Source organism: Cynocephalus volans, chromosome 1 (assembly GCF_027409185.1).
Source record: "Cynocephalus volans isolate mCynVol1 chromosome 1, mCynVol1.pri, whole genome shotgun sequence".
NCBI lineage: Eukaryota > Metazoa > Chordata > Mammalia > Dermoptera > Cynocephalidae > Cynocephalus > Cynocephalus volans.
In genome coordinates, this window is record NC_084460.1 from 185547152 (window position 1) to 185554843 (window position 7692).

Sequence of the window (7692 nt, forward strand, 5' to 3'; positions counted from 1 at the left end):
TAGTTTTAACCTTGAGGATCCCCCAGAAAGGGTCTCAGAGGCCCCAGGAGTCTGTGGATCACACTTGGAAAACTATTCTAGAAAGGAGAGAGGCTCGACCACAACAGAAGGGTTGGAGCTTGGTGGGGCAGGAGGAGGAAGGGAGGGAAAGTTAGCCTTTCTGGCTCTAACCCAGTGTCTGTGCCTCAGTCTTACCCTTTCATAGCCAGTTAATGGGGAAGCATTTTTTATTTAAACCAAAAAGAACTGTCTTCTGTTCTGCATGATAAAGAAAGTTTCTTTAGACAAGGTGAAATGGATACTCTCAAAATCCCTTCCTGCCCTCCTCCTGTCTCTCTCTGTGCTTTTCCATGCTCCACTCCAATTCCAAACCTTAACAAAAGGGGGGGGGGGAGAAGGGAAATTAAGTATTTAGAGAAACCGTTTTTCTTAACTTACTCAAAACTGAGATGATGCAGAGATGAGATACACTGGCTTGCCTTCCAGCCTGTCCTCATGGTGTAGAAGAAGCAAAATTCAACCACCTTAGGGCCTACCCCCCATGCTGGCTGTCCCCTCACATGGTCCTCTCAGTTTTCTTTTCCAGTAGGGCTCAAGAACCATAACACTGGACCTTCACAGCAGAGAATGGCTCCGAGTCTGATGAGCGGCTCAGTGGAGTGTGTAAGGTGCAGGGCTCAGGGCCAGTCGGGAAAGCGGGAACTGGGGGCAGGGGGCGGGGGTAGCAAACAGTTTCATCACCTCTTCTGAAGCATTAACCAAGGTGGCACTAGGCTTTCTTGTCCTTTGGAGCCAGACCTTGGATTATCACTTTCCCCAGCTCTGTCATGCACTGCTTGTGACTTAACCACTCTCTGCCTCAGTTTCTCTTTCATAAAGTGGGGACGTTGGGTGGCTGTAGATGGCTTAATCTGCCATTGGCATAAGGCTGTGTGAAATCAGTGACCAGGGAGCACCATTTACGGCATGAGCAGAGCACTCCAAACAAGGCATGTGGAGCCAGGGGTCTGCAAAGAAAATACGGTTCCAATAGTCCTGCCTCCATTTCCATAAGAAGAAACCAGGTTCAGGAACTTAGGACTCTAACCTAGATCTTCTGTTTCCCGACATTGTTCTTTGGTAATGATAACCACGCTGTGTTTGGTTTAAGTCATTATTAATGCTACCCCAAATGCTATCCAGGGGCTCCCCCAAGCTTTCAGCTCCTTTTTCCACAAAGTCCACAGCCCTTGGTTTGAATTTTAAATTATCGATGAACCTCCTACCCAAAGAACACACAGTCCTCATTTGCAGCAGCTGGCGGCAGCTAGCTCAGTTTGAGCGGATGCAAGAATCCCATAATCTGGGCCAGATGTTAATTTGTCTTTTCTATAGGACAGAAACAGAAGGGTGAGACCTGAAACAGTGCAGGGGAAACCCCATATTATGTAATTCTTTTGTAATTCCTGGGCGAGGCTTGAACATGTGAGTTATGATGGAAGTGTAACATTAGGGGAAAGAACGTTTTTGGTCATAGGTGGTGTGATGACATCTTTGCAACTGGAATTGACATGGTCTTTGCCCCACGTGCTGTAAGTAACTGCCTGCTCCTGCCTGCCAGAGTCATGTTCAGATGGCAAAACAGCCCAGGATTGCCAAATCTACTCCTGCCAGCTGTTTCCATGTCTGTGGCACTCATGTGTGTGTTTGCATGACGCGGGGTCAGAAACACGGATTCATGGAAGCCCGTGGTCAAGAGGGAAGCCAGGTTGGTTGGAGGACAGAGTGTGGAGGTAGGAGGGGACAACAAATGGTAAATAAAAAGTGAGCTCTCAGGCAGAAAAGATTGTGTGTCAGCTGTAGTTATCTCCATGTAAATAAGAAAGACCTTTACAATTTGCTGGTAAACTATACCCAATTTGGTATTAGAAGATGTTATTTTTCATTGCTATACAAATACGTAATGGCACCATTTTCAAAGCTCACTCTCATCTCTCATCCCATTTACACCTCCCTGGGACCCTGGGAGATTGGTTTTTATTACATCCATTTTACAGATGTGAAAACTGAGGCTTGGAGAGGTGAAAACCCTTGGGTGGAACTGGAGGGGCTTATCTTGATCCACCAGTGGCCCTAATTGTCATGGCTGAGGTACAGACTGTGGCCTGGGGGTAGTGGAGGGCTCTGTGGGCTGAGCCCAGAGCCACCTTTTGGCTGAGAGGTAGGGTGTCCCCTCCAGGGCTGCACCCTCCTCTTGAGTCCTCCATCCCTGGTAATTTTTAACAGTGCTGTAGGAGCTCTTCGCCCTCCTACCTCTGGATGAAGCTGCTCTTCCATCACCCTAGGGGATTAGCATCTTGTTCATAATTCTCAGTTCCTCAGCAACCAGACTTGTTAATTTGGGTCAAATCTGCATGACCCTGGGGCTTCTGTCTTCCCAAGCTATGTTTGGACCCCAGAACAGATCCTGGTGGCTCCAACAGTTTGATTAACTTTCACTCATTTGTGTTTTTATTCACCCATCCATCCAGCCTGACATTCACAAGAAGTTATGAAATGTCACCCCGGAAACCTGCAGATCACTCGTAGCCAGGTCCACCCTGCTTTCTGGGAGCCGTGTTCTAGGGAAGGAGCCCAAGAGGAAAGAGGCGACAGCTCAGGAGGGCTCCCAGAGTGAGAGGTGTGGGGCCCAGGCTTCACCGCATCTGTGGCTGGAGTCAAAATCACGGGCTTCTCCTGCCAGTGCCTGTCAGTGGCAGCATCACAAGATGTCATCAGGAATCAGCCTTGCAGGATGCTGTGAAAGGTGTCAGGTCCACACACAAGTTGAGAAGACAGCACTACAGTGTCACTGTAAGTCAGCCCTGCAGTTGGGATTGAGACGTGTCAAGGTCCTGAGAACATACATGCACACACACACTACACAGGCACACACAGGAGCACGTGTGCACATTCATAGACACGCACATATATTCACATGTGCATGTACACTCATACATTAACATGCATGTGGCTGTCTCTGCTCTTCTTTTGGTCACCAACTCCCAAACCTTCACTTCTGTATCAGTTCCCTGGGGCTGCCATAATCAAGTGCCACATATTGGGTGGCTTAAACAACAGAGATTTATTGTTTCACAATTCTGGAGGCTGGAAGCCCAAGATCAAGGTGTCGGCAGGGTCGGTTCCTTCTGAAGCCATGAAGATAGAATCTGTTCCAGCCTCTCTCCTTGACTTGCTGGTGACCATCTTCTCCCTGTGACCTTCACATCATTTTCCCTCTCTGCATGTCTCTGTCCAAATTTCCCATTTTTATAAGGACACCAGTCATACTGCATTAAGGTCCACCCTAATGACCAAATTTTAACATAGTTACCTCTGTTAAAGGGTTCAACCCACATATCCTCCTACACTAAATAATATAGGTTCAACAAAATGGGCCAATATGTAAAAAGCACTGACCAAATACAAAGGAGAGAGGAAGCCTCAAAAGAGAGTGATCTCTGGGACCTCGGTGGGAAGGACCCAGCTTATCTGCACAGAAGAAAACTTAAAACCAGGGGGCCAAGCCTCAGGACCCAGGACCACTGTGCCCTGACAGGCTCTTGTGTACAGAAAGGGATACAGCATGGCCCTGCTTGGACCCTGAGGTTTGCTGTAGGGCCAGATGGGGCCAGGAGGGCACTGCACAGGTAATGTCCCTTTCTCTGCATGCAGGGAGCAGAGCAAGGGCAGGGACACTGTACTAAAACCTGGCTCCCTTCCCCTAGCCCCAGTTCTGCCCTGGTTTGGGGCCCTTGTTCGTATTAGTGATGGAACACTCCACAGGGGTCCAATGGGTCAGCTGTGCCACATGACACTGGCAAGCAGAGGCAGAGCTATAAGACCTCGGGGCTGGGGAGCATCTGCTGCGGCCACCATGGTGTCGCTGCGGACACCATGGTGTCTCTGCAGCAGCTCCTGGAGCCACTGTGGCTGCTCTGCTGCTGATAACCCAGAGCTTGAGACAAGCCCCAGGGTCCCTGGGTGCCCCTTGGAAGTCCTGGTTTGTGTTGCTGCGGTGTCTCACTAGTTAGGAGATGACACAGTTTAAAACGAAGAAGAGCACTGAGCGACAGGTGGTGTTCCCGGCAAGGGGTCTGTGGAAAAGGCGATGGGAAAACTCAACCACAGACACAAGCCATGGAAGCCCCCACGGCACCATGGAGGAGGCCAGGCCTCCTGCTCCGATCCACCTGCTGTCGGCCCTTCATGACAACCTGAGCAGGTCTTCCCTGCAGGACGCAGTAGCTTTTCTGGAAAAAGCACCAAAAAGCAAGTCTCCTAAACTTGCCCAAGCAACTGATGCAAGACACATCTTAAGAGACCAAAGAATAACAGAAAAACTTCAGGAGGAGATGACAGTTTGAGTGAACACACTCATCTTGCAGAAAGTCCAGACAGGCTTGACCAAGAAATTTTGAGATGGAAGCAAAGAGCACAGGAGAGGAAGGAGAGACAGAAGGGCTGGATCCTCCAGTGCACAAATGAAACAGGTCGTGAAAGAAACCGTGAGCGACTGAAATCCAGGACTGCAAACACGCTGGACACGTCCAGGGGCCAGATTTCCTCAGGGACCCGCAGATGACGGGAACTCAGACACAGAGCGAAGGAGGGAAGCAGGAAAGGAAGGCTCCATCTGTGGGTCAGACGTGGATCTGAAGAGCGTCCTTGGGGAAGGTGACTTAAACGTGTCCTGTGAAGTCAAGAAAACCAAGGAGCAGCCAGACGATTGTGGGAAGAAAAGGTGATGAATGAAGAGCTTATGGGACAAATAAAAATTCTCCAGACTGAGCGAGCTTCTTTGCAGCTTCAGAATTCTCAGCTCGAAGGTGAGATCCAGAGCCTTCAGCTGACGCTTCGATCCTGCCTGAATTACATCAAGATCGTGTCATGCGACTTCAGAGAAAGTTAACCAAGGCGGAAAGACACCGCTTAGACACGGAGAGAAGGATAGAAATATGAATGTCACACATCAGACTCACCACCTCCATGAGACAATGGCCAGAGACACGGACAGAGAATTGGAGATAGCCACCTCCTCCCATCAAAAGGAGATTGTCTTCTATGAGCAAAGAGCTCGAGAGAGCCGGGAGGCAGCTGAGTCTACAGAGAGGACGCTCACAAGCTAAGACACAAAGATGACCTCAACAGGCTGACGTCAAGTTCAAGGTCCAGGCTTTCCCAAGAGACCCTTTTGCTCCTGCTGCTTCATGTGCAGCCCAGACAGGCCGGAAGTACCAGGGGGTTCTCTGGGTCATCAGGTTCCCCAGGGAGGAGGAGGGTGATGCTGTGAGGGTCAGGGACCCAGGGTCACCTGCAGGTGTGACTCCGCTTTCACAGAAGCAGGGCGCTTGTCACCACCATGCAGGACAGCTGCCTGTGCAGGGTCTCTTTAGAGTGACTTCAATTTACCTCTTTTTAGTTTAACAACTGTTACTTTATTAATACACAATTTGCTCTTATTGAAGTTTGTATAACACTATAATTTTGTGGTAGTATTTTTAAATACAAATTCGTTAATATAATTCTCATGAGTACATTTCCCCATCATAGGACCCTTTAGATTACATAGTACAAGAATTGCATTTTGATTTATATAAAATGTTCCTATTATTTAAAAGTGTATCTATGTTTGGGATGGGTAGAGACATTTAATAGGAAGTTCATTTCTGTATGCTACAAGCTGTTATTATATATCTATACAAGTAGCAATGTTTACCTGAGTAAAATTTGATTATTTTAAAACAATGAAAAAAAAAACTAATCAAGAACAACATGCCATTTAAAATACATAATATTTAGTCCTAAATTCATGGATTAATTTTGAGTAGTTGACACTTTACAAATATTTGTTTCTTGTTTTGTATTTTTTAACCAATTTGGTTTGTTTAAGATAATATTTTTTGTTCAAACATTTCTAAATTTTTCACAGTCCCAAAGAAGTTTTTCCTTATTGACAAACACAGACACACACAAGACACACACACACACACAACAATAATGTAAACATAGGGCCATTTAGTTGTTACGCAAAGAAAAAGTAAAATTAAGAGACACATATTGTTTTTTAAATATTTATGTAAATAAATAAAGGAAGGAAAAAGAAAATTTCGCACACACAAGATTTGTATATACAGAAAAGATACTTAAAGTGTATACACACAAAAAGAGAGTTGCCTGATGTATCAGATGAAAAAACTTTACCCCAAATGGTGCAGAGGGAGAGATGTTGATAAAGGCAATTTCCTGAGATGTGGGCAGGACTTGGAGCTAGGACAGGGATGGTGAGGTGCCCAGAGCCAGCGACAGGGGGATGATGGTCCTACCCCTAGAACAGAAGGGAGGAGGGAGGAGGTGGTGTCATCTGAGCCCAGGAGGAGCTCTCAAGGGACCTAGGAAAACCAAAACCAGAACTGCTTATGAGTGTGGCGGGCACACACTGCTGGGGCTGGGTCCGGCTCTCTAACTGTTCCTGTAGCCAGCTGGGGTGGGTGGGAGGGTCAGGGCAAGCTCTGGAGGAGATGGCTCCTGCGCTGAATACTTAAGGTGAGTAGGAGTCATCTACAATGCTTTTCAAACTTGAAGGGGCTTAAGAATCACTTGCAGATCTTGTTACTGAGCAGATTCTGGTTCATCAGGTGCAGAACTGAGACCCTGCTTTGCTCCCAGGTGATACCTGTGTTGGAAAGAGACATGGACTCGTGAGATCTTCAGATGGTCATGGGGCAGGAGTCAGGGCATTTCATGCAGAAGGCAAAGCATAGGCAAAGACACACGGGCACAAACAGCCTGGCCTGGGTGAGGAAGGGCTTGTGTGATTGGTGTTCTGAAACCCAGAGTCAGGCGAGAAGAACATGACCACGAGGCAGACTGAGGTACAACCTGTGCAGGTAATTGGAAATTATCCTCTGTGACAGTTTCCAATTATCCTCTGCAACACTCATATCTGCCACAAGCGAATCTCATCCTCAGGATACTGCCCATTTCAGAGGAGCTTGACGAACCACAAACTCGAGGTCACCTTTGGAGAAGCCACCCTGGAGGACCCACTTTACCTCCAGAGTCCCCTATGTGGGTAACTAGCCCCATGTCCCCTCAGTTGCTCAACCCAGACACCTGGCAATCCCTCCTGACATGACTGTACCTCACTCTCCACATCCACTCCACCAGGTATTCCCATATATTCTACCTTCAAATTCGTATTCCCTTCTGTCCACCCCGACCCCATCCTCCCCGCAGTGCACACCACCATTGCCTCCCCCAGGAGCTCCCTTCCTCGGTAACTGTCCTCCTTACCGAGCCTCCACTTCACCATGGCTTCCTCCAGTCCGTGTCCTCACGGCCACAGAGAACTCTTTACCAAAGACCTGAGCATGGTCAATGAGAAGCCAGACTGTGACCTGTGTGCGGCATGTGTGCTGCCCCCCATCTCCTCCCTTGGGGTCACAGACTGCAAGTGCAAACACGCATCCCTGGTGTCCCAGGCAGGCCTGCTGGTGCTTGGTCCATGCCTGGCCTATGATTAGTAGCTCCCCTCTGCACTCATAAAATTGCTCCAGTTATGACAACAAATTCTGTGATCACAAAATGAATACTCAGTTGAGTTCAAACTTCTCCAGAAAGAACTGCAACATTTGCTAAATGTGTGAGCTCAAGAGAAAACAGACAACACAT